The sequence below is a fragment of the Gallus gallus genome, chromosome 4 (assembly GCF_016699485.2).
Source record: "Gallus gallus isolate bGalGal1 chromosome 4, bGalGal1.mat.broiler.GRCg7b, whole genome shotgun sequence".
NCBI lineage: Eukaryota > Metazoa > Chordata > Aves > Galliformes > Phasianidae > Gallus > Gallus gallus.
The window spans coordinates 57,513,444-57,528,684 of NC_052535.1; positions in this window are offsets into that span (position 1 = coordinate 57,513,444).

A 15,241-nucleotide genomic window follows, 5' to 3' on the forward strand; every position below is an offset into this window, starting at 1 on the left:
ACAGCAAACCGGACCAAAAGTCTCTATCACAGCTTAGAGAAACAATGTGCTGTAGTGCCTCGTGGAACCTTTGGCTTTTGGCAGGGTGCTGATCCAGGGTGGTACTTCTGGAATGTGGTGGCAAACTCCAAACCTCCCATTGCAAGATCTCCTTGACAAGGTAAACTGTGAAATTCTGAGGGGAAAGCTGTGGGAGGTATCTGAGGGCTGGTTTTTGGAGGTGGGGATGTCAGTTAGAGAGGCTTTCTGTCTTTTGGAGGAGAGCACTTCAAATGCACATGGCTTGGGGAAGCTTGACATGTATGAGGGTCATGTAGGCATCTCCTTGGCTCTTAATTGCATGGAGAGGGGTCTTTCCTTCTCCTCCCTTTCCTCTCTCCTCCTTCTCTCTCCTCTTCCTTTCTTTTCTTTTTCACTTTCCTATACCCTCTGTGTAAGATAGTGACAGAACATTGCTCCAGGAGCTAACTTTATTTCTTGAATTCTGAAGAGATCAAGTAAACACATCAAAATTCATGTGCACTTCTATATTAAAACACCAATATTTTAATTGCCAAGGTCTCTTGGGTGAATATTTGATGTACAAAACTTTTTGGAGTTACTTTCCGAAAAGGCTGCAATTGAGTTTTAAAATCAGGAGCTTTTTAAAAGAACAGTTAAGAGGAATTTTGAATTACCATCCACTGTCTGCAAGTATCTTAGGCAGACACTGAATCTGTGCTGCAGGCAGAGCTGTGAAATAGCAACTAAAGCGTAAAGTTTAGAGAACCCATTTTTGCTCAGGATCCTACCTTCAAACTGTACCTGAGAACATTTTCTCCCAGTGGGAAAAAATCTCTGTAGTAGAAAAACCCAGAGTGGTGGCTAGCTGTCTACAGCACCAAGGGTGCTCTCCAGACATGAATGATTTGGTTCTATGCAGGTGTCACTCTTCTTTTTTTTTTAAATGGATGAATGAAGCAATAATGGCAATTTAAAAGTCCAGACTATTGCTATAAGTAAACTGTTCCTCAGCCCTACTGATAAGCTCAATGCCACAGGATGGCACTCTGCAATCTGAAGAGCTGTGGTGTGGTTCTGAAGACCTTTCTTTGTAAATGTAACAGAAAAAGGAAAGTGCTCAGGATAATAACTAGCAAAGACTTTGTGCCTGCAGTAGCCAATAGAGCCAAGATCAAGAAAGAATCGTGGAATCCTTAGAGTTGGAAGGGACCTTTAAAGGTCACCCAGTCCAACTCCCCTGCAAAGAACAGGGACGCTGAGATATCTCTTTTACTCATCTAGATGCCTTTCACTTATGCAAATATGCAAGGTAGTATTATCCACCGACTTGCATAACTCTTTGCAAGGGCTCTAAGTGTGAAAATTCCAGTCCTGTTTGCAACTTGGCTGAACTATTTCCAGTCACACTTGCCTATATTTGTTCATGCCTGTGGCAGCGGTCATGCATTGCACAAGAGTTGTACAAGCAGACTATCCTGAGTTCATACAGGCTGTTTATACTGTCAAGTAATGTATACCTTATAGTGATTATAACTCTACAAAGAGAAGAATAATTAAAATAATGAAGTCAAGATGAACCATAAAATTTGAAGAAGTAGCATTCATTAGAGAGCGACTCATCTTTAAGCATCTTCCTCTGTTGCAGCTGGAGCCAAGAGTTGCTATAATTATCACCAACAAGGAACATTTCGAAAGTCAGCATATAGAAAGACTCAAAAGAAAATACTTTGGGATTTTAGCTAAAGCTGATTTCTCCATTGGTCATGCAAATGGTAAGAAGGGAACAAATCTCTTCCATTAAAAAAAGAAAAAAAAAAGTATTTTGCCAGCAGGACTTCTTAACACGTCCTAAGCTTTAGAGTAACTACTGCATTGACACTTCTTAAACTTGTTTTCAAAGACTCAAACTGAACGTCTCAATGTCATAATTAGAGGGCAGTACATAATGACAGGGTTTGCGTGATCTCATCCTCTAAGCACGATTCCTCTCCTCCCACAGCTCCTGCTGCTCCCTGCCAGCTGTCTGCACCTGTGCAGAGGTCACCCATTGAGGACCTGCTGCCAGGTGGTGACAGCTGGTGATGGTGCCAGCAGTCTCTGCTCTGCAGCACAAAATGACCATGGATGCGCAGTGCCTGTGCGGCTCTCTGCCTCCCTTTCTTGCAGCTGGAGCAGCTTGCAGTACAGCAGTGTAATTCAGAGCATGCTCCCACCACGCTGCATGGCACTTTGCGGTCCACAGACAGCAAATGGCAAATAAGAGGTAGGCATCCCAACACAAGTGTCACCATCAGAAGAAAGTGAACGTCTCTGTGGCTCCTCCAGCTGCCTGCCCTGTGCCTTCCCCCAGCACTTTGTTCTGATATTTTTTTTTAATTGGCTGTTTCCTTTTGGATGGTTAAAATCATAATATGAGAACACAGAGAGTTTGCAACAGAGCAAATCACTCAGCAGCCTGCTGGATCTGCCCTATGGCGTTGATGGCCATAGTTCAAGCTCCTGCTGCCACAGATATATTGGGCATCTAAAGGGAAAGGCTGTAGATGCAGAAGTGGCAAAGGAAGCCTCTTCTTCTCACTCTCTCTTTAACTGCTAGCAGGAAGGATTGTTAGATCAATGAGTAACTCCTGTTTAACTGAGCCTGATATCAATCAAAGGCAGCAGCATTTCCCACACCTCTAGGAAAGAGAATCACAGGTGGCGTGCTGTGCTGTGAGGATGTTTGGTGCCAAGAAACCAAGCTCCTGTGATGTTTCTACAGGTCTGTTTTCCCACCAGAAAAGCTGCCAAAATCACATTTCCTTGCCTTAACTCTTAATGAAGCAGGAGACTTCTCAGCATCCTTTCCTTCTCTTTCTGCTTTTCCTCCTTTCTAAGAGGTCTGTGCCTTATGGCACAGCTTGCGGAGTTGCTAAGGCTGGGACAAGGGAGTGATAATAAATCATTTCTCCATCTTTAATGAAGTTATCAAAGAAAGAATGAACATACACACTCAAAGAGAAGTGGAAGCTTGAAACAAGACAGTCTTCCTTGGGAACAGAAAACACAATTTTTCTTTCATGTGATGCAGTTATTTATTTTCCTAGGATCTGACATAAAATAGACCGAGGCAAATCTGTCTCTGCTATTAGCTTGACAACCACATGGAATTTCAGCAGAAAATACTTCAAAAAAGCAGTACAGTTCATTCAAATAGTAGTTTAAAATGACAGAGATATAAAATGAAGGAAGATGACATCACTCAGTTACTGTGAAGTCTATAAAGAACCTGTGAATAGAGGAAGAGCAGAGAGCATCACTAGAATTAAAATCATTGCACTGACCACAATACCTGTGTGTCAAGCACAACAGATTGGATGAGCTTTGTTTGGCGGTATCCCAGAACCCTTTAATAAACCAGCATTGCTTATCCTTCTATTTTCAATCCAGAGAAGAGTTAGGACATAGTTCTATAGCAGGTATGCTTAGAAAGCATTTGTTTTTCCCCAGCAGTGCAGCAAGCCGAAACACAGGCCAAGTTCTGTTGATTCACTGCACCATTATTTTGACACTTAGACTTCCAAACCACAAAAACTGTTAACAGAAAGACACAGCAAAAAAATTACTCCCGTTCATCCAAGCAAGTAGGAACCAGTCAGTGCGATAAGGAACAAACAAAAATCAGTGATCTGCTGCCGTTCCTACGTTACAGTTAGCAATTCAGTCACTACCTATTTATGTATCAGCTGAGACTGGAAGTTTTTTTTCCTAATCCTATTTCCTTCCTCTGCCTAAGTGGGGGTTTAATTTAATTCCTTACAGACACGTCCTACAGATAAGTGGAAATTTTGCAGAGGCACAATCCATGGAGGTCTTACAACGCATGCGTAAGCAAATGGGAGTGGCAGGAGGAGAGGAGTGTTGTAGTGCACTGTACGGCAAGGCTGTGGTGCGGCATTTCCATCGCTGGAAGTACTGAAGAACATATTAGGAAGATATAATATTATAGGAGAACATGGTATTGCTATGAAGATAGCTGGCCTTTATCCCAGAGCAGAAAGAACTAGGTGATCTATCGGATTGCTTCTCGGTCCCGTGCTCCTTCCTATGATTATTATTATGTCCCTTAATGGGTTTTCTTAGCATACTAGAGCCAGACAAAGCATTTTCTATGAAATATAAAGCTCATGATTACCGAGCTGTATGCTTGGTAATAACAGTACATTTCATTTTCTAAAAATGACTGAACAGGTTTTATTCCAGTGGATCAGATATGGCCAGGAAAGTATTCTTAACTTGTGGAAAATGACTGAAAGAAGCCCTCAGGCAGCTACCGGCAGGACAGTTTTAAAAGTATAATCAGTCTATGTATCAAATTAGTGGAAAATTGTGATAGAAAAGCAGTATATCCGAGAAGCAACTACTGTTTTCCCAAGAGTCACTTTGAGCCACTGACGGCAACAGAATTTCTATGAAGTTTAAATAGCACATGTTAATGCATTCTGTCCCAAGTATAATTTCATAGAATCACAGAATCATTAAGGTTGGAAAAGACCTCTCAGATCACCTAGTCCAACCATCCACCTATCACCAGTATTTCCCACCTATGTCCCTTATTGTCACATCTCCACACTTCTTGAACGCTTGTAGGGTTGGTGACCCGCCACCTCCCTGGGCAGCGTGTGCCACTGCCTGACCACTCTTTAGGAGAAGTTTTTAATATCCAGCCTGAAGCTCCCTTGGCGCAACTTGAAGCCATTCCCTCTCCTCCTAATTTGTCTTCTTATAATCAGCTGTTTAACAAGAGAAACTCTCCACCAGGTTTTGCACTTCCTGGTGGAAAGCTCTGCTGAAGCGATAATAAACACAACACACAGAAGTGTTCAGGAAAGAACCAATGTCTCTGAAAGTGTGTTGCAGGGGTAGATCCTCATGAAATGCAGATTTCTCTTTCCTACCAGCCCTTCCACTGCCATTCTAGAGTGCTCTCTACAAGGCATTGAGTCTCTCTCACATCTTTCTCCTTCCTAACCCCCCATTTCCTTGCTGGAATTCATCTTCCCACACACCTGCTTGCTAAACAATATCTGCCCATTGCTGAATGTTATTTGACAATATCTGATGAAGTGGTGCGATGAAACAGGCAAGTCACAAACCAGGTCAAATAAAAGTTGCATTTACAGCAAGAAATAAATACCCCAAACAACAGCAAGTACCAAAGAAAAGTGTCTATGTCTGCCCAGAATGCTTACAGGTGTACATACAGCAGAATATAAAGACTGCTGAAGATGAACAGCTTGCAGGCAGCAGCAGCTTAAAATACACGTTGTGCAGGGGCACACAAAGCCAGTGGGAGTCCTGCCTGAAACTCAGCAACCGGGGTCTCCCTGCGGCAGAACCCATCTTAATTGAGCTGTTGTTTCTCATACAGAGCCTAAACTTGGATCACGCTGGGAATATCTGAAGATAGATATTTTTTTGTTGTAACTCCGCATGCAACAGAACACATTGGTTTTTAACTTACTTACCCATGGACTACAGCCCAGTCTCAGCGGGGGAGAGCCCGCCCATGGCTCTGCATGGAGGCTGCCTGTGGGGAGGGGGTGGGGAGGGATGGGGGACAGAGCTGCTCTAGAGCCCAGGCTTCAGCATTTTCAAACCTAGCTCAAGTTCTGGGGACCTATAAGCGAAGTCTGAGAGCACAACGTGCCTGCACAGCAGGACCAGCTGCAAGGAGCAGGGTGTGAGCAGGCAAAGCACAGCTGTAAGCTGCTCTTCATCACCGGGGACCTGTTTGCACAAACGACCAAATTCCATTGCAGAGCTTTAGTTTTCCACACACAGACCACCAACTCAAAGAATCAAACAAGGCATTTCAGAGTGAAAAGTGAAGCTTATTCTGTGCTACAGAGGGTCACATCCGGGTGTCACGCCAATTCAATCCGAACACCTTTTGAGGCTTTAGGTTACGACACCAAGACCGTGTCTTAAAAGCACTTAGAATCATAGAATCGCTAAGGTTGGAAAAGACCCACAGGATCATCCAGTCCAACCATTCACCCTTCATCAATGGTTCTTGCTAAACCATGTCCCTCAACACAACATCCAAATGCTCTTTGAACACCACCAGGGTCGATGACTCCACCACCTCTCTGGGCAGCCCATTCCAGTGCCTGACCACCCTTTCAGAGAAGTAGTTAACTTCTTTCACTTACTGAAACATCCCCTGATTGGGAAAGTGGACCGAGAGGGAACACTTTGTTTTCAGACATAACAACTCTGCGTCAGCTGCCTCGAGAAACGCCAAATGCCTCCCGCATCATACGCTTAATCCAAGAAACCCATCCCCGCGTTTACTTACCAAGTGCTTGAAGCGGATCCCGGGTAGGTTCGCTCCCTGACTCCGGGAGCCGCCGCCGTGCAGCCTCTCCTGTGCCAAAGCCCCCTCTGCTGGTCGGCAGCGCGGAAGCCCTCCGCAGCTCCGAGCGGTGAGCGGTCCTCCAGCCGCTGCCTCTGCTGAGCCGAACCCGGCCGGGCTGCCTCGAGGCGCAGGTGAGCAGAAGGCCTTCCTTCGTGCTATCAGAGCACCTGATTTGTCAGCAAACCACCTGCTGCACTGTCGGTGTGTTTTGCTGTCGAGCACTTAACTGTGGTCCAAAAGTACGAGCTCAGTGTATAGCCTGAACGTAACAAAGTCATCCATTCAGTCTATGTGAGATTCTTCCTGGTGGCTGGGGACAGAGGTCTCTTGTTTCAGCAGTAACCAAATGGGGTATCTCCACCATTCTGTGTTTTGTACTGTACTGAAAATGACGTTCACAAGCACGTATGTGAGAGGCAGTAATGCAGCCATTCACTCCGACTCGACAGAGACTAAACACAACAGCAACCCAAAAACCCACAGAGGATGTAGTTATGTGGCAGTAAATCTCTCCTAAATATGGCTTGCTGGAGAGGTGTGACGACATCTCAGTAAGACAGAAGGAGAAACGTCCCCAGAGAGCAAAGGATCCCAAACCTTTTGAAGGGTGAGAATAAAAAGCAGCTGAAACACATAGCTGAAAAGGAAGGAGCTCTGTAGTTTTGTGGAGGCTTAAGTGAGAAGAATGCAAGGCAAAGATACTGAGGGAAAGGCTTACAGCTATAATTAGTTTCACAAAGTGACTCATTAGTAGAGGAAGGAATTTAGCCAACATTTTCAACACATATAAAAATGGCAGGGAGGCACCAAGCTGTAGAAACGGGGGATCAGGGGAGAAGAGGTGGCACAGTTCTGTGGGTGGAGCTTAAGAAATTGGAGGCTCAGAAAAAGATGAAGGAAGGACTCACACCCAAAAGGAGGGTTTCTGTAAGAGGAGGCGCAACCTGTACAGCTGTTGAAACTATCTGCAGTGAGCAGCCACTCAGCAAACTTCCCCTTTCCTGGAAAGTGATGAAGTTAAAGAACACACTTTTCCTTTGACAAACACATTGTAAGTTAGCGTATTGCTGTGAACCCTGACTTGTTTTCTAGAATGTGTGTTCCACGTGGACAAGAACAGGTATCCTTTCCCTCTTTTCCCTTGCAAAAGCCACTACCACTCTACCTCAGGATCCAGGTGGAAAACAAACAGGACAGTAAGACCTTCCTTGAACTGTGCTTTTAAAGCTCACTAACTTTGACAAAAATAAACCTTCACGAGCCTTGGATAGCAATGTCATCAGACAGCAGAGGGCTTTGTCTGAAGCTTCCACCACAGCTCAGCTCCTCGACCTCCAAAGCGTTTGCTCAAAACTGGCACCAGCTTTATCCTTTTGTCTTCTCCTTCCTATGCACCCTGCAAATTCAGCTCTTTCGCTCCCTTCAAGTAATTACTTGCTCAGACCGAGGCTGTGTCAAAGGGATCTTGTCCTGGGTTGTTATCTCAATTCAGCCATGTGGAAATGGCTTTTCTTATTTTTCTGAGCTTTCTCCTACTTGAATTTTAAAACTTGCAGTTACAGCTGTGTGCAATTCTCGGCCACTTTAGGTTCAGTCTTTCATCCACAGCTGGAGCTGGAACAACCCATTCTCAACAAACTGCGTGCAGGGATGGATGCACCCGGTCTCTTTTCATCTGCAGGACACCGGAGACCAATTGTGATTTCCTCAAAAGTATTTCTTGTTCTACAATTCCAGAAAGAATTACTTTGTTCTCTAAATTGTAGTCGCAAATGCCATTCTACAAACAACTACAGAACCGTTTAATCTACCAATTATTTTAATAAGTAGGTGTATAATTATCTACCGAGTAGGCTTGTAAACAAATACTTCACTCCCAAACTGACTGTTGCTTGGCTGTGACGGGTCATGCTTGGGACCAGCTCCAGCCCCTGGCTGGGAGAGCAAAAATCATTGTGCAGAGAATATATGCCTCTGTCTCACTGAGTACTTCTGCATCAGAGTCTGAATTTAACTCTTTTCAAATCTTTGTCCCTATAAAGTGTGTTACCAGAGAACAGACAAAATCAAACACAGAACTAGCTGCCAAAATTTGAATTTTGCCAAAATGCCAAAATTCAAATTGTATTATTGTACAATATGCGTATATTCAGAGCATACACATTTTTACAGTACCCACTTTCAAGTGCACAACTCCATGCTCAGCCAGCAACAAAGCCTCTCATTGACAGCACGAAGGTCAAAATCCGTATGATTTAATAACAGCATCTTTACCAGTCTGCTTCGGAGATGATAGGAAGGCTTCTTAACAGGTTCATAAATCCAGGCAAAAAGATTAACCCAGCTGTCCAGTCATATGTTACTACCGAATATGTATGTTTTTAGAGCATGGCAAATAAACAGATCTGGGTTTACTGTAACGTGCTGATTGGAGCCATTGTTTCCCTGCATATTAGGGCCTATATCATATTATAGAAGCGTAGAATGGCTTAGGTTGGAAGGGACCTTAAAAGATCACCCAGTTCCAATCCCCTGCTGTGGGCTGGGTGCCCCCCACCAGGTCAGGCTGCCCAAGGCCACATCTAATCTGGCCTTGGACACCTCCAGGGATGGGGCATCCACAGCCTCTCTGGGAAGTAAGTGCCAGGACCTCACTGCTCTTGGAGAGAGAATTTCCTCCTAACATCTAACCTAAATCTCCTCTCTTTTAGTTTAAAGCCACTCTGCCTTGTCCTACCACTATCAGACCATGTAAAAAGTCAGTACCAGACACCTATTACTGTTACAATTCAGTATATCTTTTGATGTATAGGCTCTGGCTGAACAGCTTCTGGACTTCTGATTACACCTAATACAAAGCAAAACTAACACATGAAGAAACCAGCTACCTGTGCTAGCACTCTGCAGGACCTACATTCACACTTGCTGAGGTGATGCTTCCCCACGACACATGCTCATTGCTCTCCTACATTTAAATACTACTTGCTTTCAAACTGAAGAATGAGCAACAGTTGATATATACCTATGTGAAGTCTCACTTTTAAACAGTTTAATCAGTAATGTGAAAGGAGATGTTAGCACTGAAGATTAATGTCCCAAACCAAACCCCAGCACACAATTCTCCTACAAATAAAAGACACCTAACATTCCTCCTACAGAGTTTTGAGTCCAGTGACCTGGTTTCTCAACAAGATAAGCACACTGAAGTCCTAAGAGACACCAAATGCCCTGTCAAACTAAACAGTGTTAGACAGCTTTATCAGAGCTGTGGTTCTCTCCCAACTGCCCATGGGCAGAGGATCCCAGCTGTGGCTCAGAGCCCTTGGCCACTGCTCAGGGCAGCACAGAACACAGCCCAAAGCTTCCTACAGTCCCCTCTTGTGGTTTATAGACACTTTCAGTATCTTCTAACATTTCTTGACAAGGTATTCAAAGACAGGTTTGCGTAGCTTGTGGCTAGTCCATTTTATATAACGTGCACTATTTGTTTTCACTTAACACAATTAATTTTCTACCTGTCTATAAGGTTAAGAACAGTATGTGGCAAACTCCTGTGGAATTTTTTGAATAAGAATCATCAGATCTTCCTGTTAGAACAAGTTATTTCTAAACTGAGCCTCCCAGATCCTCATTTATTTTTCCAGTCACGCATTACAGTATGGAAATCAAATCAGCTCTTTCTCTCTTCACCTTCATACCTGTTACCTTAAAACAGTGGCTTTAATTTCTACTCCTTTTGTGTACATTTGATGAAATTCCTTCACAGTTGATAGTTTGGGGAATATAGCTACTGCTGGAGATGACGAAGAGCCTGTGCAGATCCTCACTTACTCTTCACACCCTTCCAAGATCCAGTGGCACATGAGGAATTTTGCTTGAAAGCAACACCAAAAAATGTCCATAGGTACCTCCTGCCCTCTCTTCTCCCTTCCCCCTCCCCAAAAAAAGGAAAAATTCTGCACAAATTCCTAAGCATGTCAAGGCTGTTGCTATGAACGTTGTCAAAGATACATCACATTGCCAAATTCTCCCAGCGCTTTCCAAAATGTTTAATAAGAGCTTTGGGAGAAACACTGTTTTTAAGTTAGATTAATTAGTTCACAGTTCTTTGTTTAATGGCGCTGTCTGGCAGCAGTACAGGCTGGGGTTTTTAATAGTGCCTTATTTTACATCTTCACAGAAGCTAACACCCAATTTTTGCAATGTGAATTTTTGCATTTCAATTTGCTAGGTGTCAGTAACAACTGTATTTATCACTTGGGAAAAATGAGAGAGAAAAGAAGAGAGAAAGCAGTTCGTAGCATAAAGTCAACAGGAAACTCACCTGGGAGGTCACCATCTGCTGCCTCCAAGCAATCTTGGAATGCAACTCAAGTTGTACTCCACATGCAAAAATTGGAGCGGTAATTCCGTAAGCCTAACATCCATAAGTCTACGGGTCTTGATGAGATGCTATCCCCAAGTCCTGAGGGAATTGGCTGATGTAGTTGCTAAGCCACTCTTGATAATATTTGAAGAGTCATGGTGATCAGGTGAAGTCCTCAGTAACTGGAAAAAAAGCAGTGTCACATCCATTTTTAAGAAGGGTAGAAAGGATGACCCAGGGAACTATCAACCTGTTAGTATCTTCCTGAAAGCTATGCTAAGGCACATGGAAGAGAGGGAGGCCTGTACTCACCTGGAGTACTGTGTCCAGATGTGGAGTCAAGGTGCTAATGGTGCAGATGTGTGCCCATCTCACTGGGAGGCAGCAGCTGGCTCAGCCAAGGTAAGTAGGAGACCTGGAAGCTGGAACTCACTACATCTGTGGAGGCTGCAACTCAACCAGAAACCATTGAAAACAATGAAAATGCACTATGAAATCTGCAGAAGCGAGATATTTGAAAGTGCTCTTCATTCACTGGTTGGACTATATGATCTTATTGGTCTTTTCAACGTTAATGATTCTATGATTTTATTTTAGGTGTGAGAGCACTGAGAGAAAGAGAGAGCTGGGTTAACACCGAAGTGACTCCTGAGAGTGCTGCTGTCCCACAGAGACATTCTGGACACCACTCAGTGCAGCCACAAAGAGGAGCATGCTTCATGGGCTGGAGGCTGGGGCAGCAAGAGAACCATATCTTGCCACAGTGGAGGGGAAAGAAGGATTTTGGGTCCCTTCCCTTTGTGCACAGAAGCTGGTCAGGAAGCCCATGGAGCCCACCATGTTGAGGCTGAAGTGTTGCGTGACACCTCAAGGACAGAGACAGAGGTGCTGGGTGAGGCCTGGCTGCAAACTGCTGGGGCTATGCAGCTGCCCTGATGCATTAATGCAGCGAAAGAGCTTGCTCTGCCTCAGGTGCCCTATTCATAAACATAAATAATGTTCCTCCCCAGCCAGAATTCATTAACATCAGTAAAGCACTTAAGAGTTCAGATGCAAGGGTTTTCTCTATAAATGTAAATGTAGACCAATAATACTGCACACTGATCTACCATTCCTTTAAGATTTGTAGCTGGAAATACATTTAGGGAAGTAGAAAGGTTTCTGGGGGAGTGTCCATATGATTCCAGAAACTTCAAAAGGGTTCAAAGAGCAAAGGCTGTGAGCTGGCTCTGCTCCATTAACGTGAGCCCCGCTCCATTAATTTTGATCACACTTTAATCAGGCATATCATCAGATATAGTTTTTCCAAGACACCACTGGACAGGTAACCCAACATTTTACTCTCTGAAAGTCAGCAACTACAGTTCCTTTTGCCAGAAGCTCTTAACCAATGCACACAAAAGAAAACAGCACCAGTAAATCAAAAAGTTCTATTAGGCACCTCATAACATTGATTGACATTTTGTGGCTGTTCATGTGTTCAAAGCAACATGCACAAAATACCCAATCAATCCAATCTGTTCAGGTTTCACCTGTCCCATCTCACCAGCCAGCTCCATGTCTGCTGCACAGCCCAGGACTTTGTGTCAGGAGAATATGGATGCTTCGACCTGCCAGTGCCCAACTGCCTCCAGCCCTTCCAGCCAGAGGAAAAGTGCATGGTATTCAATCAAGCCAAAGATCACTTTCCCCAGCAAGTTATTCCAAGGACAGACAATGATCTGAAGCTGTCATTGTACAGGCTGAAAAGCAGCCCTGTGGCGCTGTGTGTCAGGCAAAGCCAGACAGCAGTTTGCAGGACCAGCTGAACACACTCACTTGGCCAATCAGGCCCTGGAGCAGGGAACGTGTCACAGCACAGCATCACATGTACATGAGATGTGCCCTGAGAGGAAGGGCAAAGTCTTGTCCAAGCCCTCAGACCCAATAAATAGGGTGGAATGGGGTTGTGATTCATGTAGAATTCCCCCCAGCCACTTACTTATAGGTGAGAAAGTCCCCGAGTGCCAAAAGAGCCCCTACATCCACAAAGAACCACGGAAGACAAGTCCCTAGTCGCCTCCAAGAGGTTCAGAATGTCCCTACAGATTGGAGGCTGCTGAATCAGCAGCAAAATGTGCTTCAAAATCAAGAGTTCTGAGACTATACAGAGTCTCATGAAAACTTTGCCACTTCTACTTATAGAATCATAGATTCGTTTGAGTTGGAAGAGACCCTTAAAGATCATCTATCCCAAATTCCCTGGAATGAACAGGGACACCTACTGCTCCATCAAGTGCTCACAGCCCCTCCAGCCTGACCTCGGGTATCTCCAGGGATGTGGCATCCCACCTCTCTGAGCAACCTGTGCCAGTGCATCACTGCCCTCTCTGTAAAGAACTTCTTCCTTATATCCCAGCAAAATCTCCCCTCTTTTAGTTTGAAACCATTTCCCCTTGTCATGTCACAGCAGATCCTGCTAAAGAGTCTGTCCCCTTCTTTCTTATTCCTCCCCTTTAGATACTGAAAAGCTGCTCTCAGGTCTCCTCAGAGCCTTCTATTCTCCAGGCTGAACAGCCCCAGCTCTTCCAGCCTGTCCTCTTAGTTCCATCCCCTGGGTCATTTTTGTGGCCCTTCTCTGGACACACTCCAACAGGCCCATGTTTCTCCTGTACTGTGGACTCCACATCTGGACACACTACTCCAGGTGAGGCCTCACCAGCACAGAGCAGAGAAGCAGGATTGCCTCCCTCACCCTGCTGGCCACACTTCTGTGGATGCAGCCCAGGGCACTGTTGGCTTCCAGGGCTGCAAGCACACATTGCTGGCTCACGTCCAGCTGCCATCCACCAGTACCCCCATGACATTATTGACAGGGCTGTACTCTCTAAAAAAAAAAGTTTCTTCTCCTAATGCAAAATACAATTATAAACAGGTTAAGCCAAACAAAGCTCAAGTGTCACCTCTTCTCCTCCGGTGCAAGGGGAAAGAGCAAGGCTTTCTCCCTTCCCTCTACAAACAGACATTTTTGGGAGGCTAAGTGGGTTAATGCAAGTGGCTCAACCACTGGGACTGTACACATGGGAAAAGTGAAGCAAAATCTTTTAGCTTAAGCCTTGGCAAATGAGGTTTGTCCTGTCAGTGAAGACTTTGACTAATGTGCCTTATTATCTTTCCTCACACCCCATTTAGCTTCCAGCTGGGCCTCATTCTGGAGCATTACACAAACTCTCGATACACTTTGCAGATCTCTGGTTGAGTTTGCATTGAATACTCCCACAGAGCTACAAACAAGTCTTTTTTAAAGATAGAAATTATTTAAATGACTGAAGTGATAACCCATTAAGATCAAGAGCCCAGTTACCTCTGATTTTAATGGGATCAGGTTTTCATGATAAAATATATATTAATCCATGATATACTCCCATGTTTTAATGATGGAGGTTAGCTAAAGTAGGAAAGACTTGTCTCAGATCTCAAAATATTCGTTAAATATGAGTCCCTAGATCCATCTTTTATGGGGTATCAAATCACTGCAACATTGCACCTATCTGCTTTAATCTCATAGGAGCTGGTGGTGGTGCAGAACTTCATTTACATTTCCTCACAGCAACTTTTTCTGAAGGTACAAATGCATAGGCTGACTGCTTAAAAAGCAAAAGTTGACTACAGCATTTTTGTCTCTTCTCATTGTGTCTTCTCAACCCAAAGCCCTCCACTCAAGCCTGTAGCACCATCGAAGAAAGTGCTGGTGTTGCATTCACTTAAATAGCAAAATAAACCTTCCCAAGGTTGTGGTCTTCTACACTCACTTTGCATGAACCAATGGAACAGGTGCGAGCAAGAAATAGCAGTCAACAGGAGCTTTGACTTTAGCACAGCACTGGCAGGGTACCTTGCAGAGGGCAGGACTGTCTTTTCTGCCAGCTTGGAGGTGAGCTGCTGGTCAAAGAAGGTATGACTGCTACCAGGTCTGCCATGTAACACTAGAAAGTGCCTTAAAGCGTTTTGTGCCTAGTGTTTTGATTTGGGAGTTTTCTTGCTCCTCGTCACAGGTGGAGCTTTATGCCCATCAGCTTGAGAGACTGTTTACCACCAGACACTACTGGGCAGTTTGGAGGGAGTCACTAATAAAGGATTTTTATAGTTCAATTGTGGTTCTGTTCAACCAAAGCCTGACACTAGGCTTACCTACAACACTGTGCGAGAGCTCTTAGTACAGGCACACATGGAAGGTAACTTCTTACTGACATGTTTTCCCTACAAACCACCCTTTATCAGTAGCCACAGAACCTCACAAAGACAGAAATTAGACACATTCCAGTGTATGTTAGTCCATTCCAGTGCCACAGATCTCAGCCTGTCTGAGCCAACAAGGTGAACCCACTGACAGCATGCCCAGACCAATGCCAGGACACTCAGCCTGCCTCGCTCTGCACTTCAGTGGTCTATAGGCACACATTACAGGTGCCTAATCCCTGATCGTGCTTATG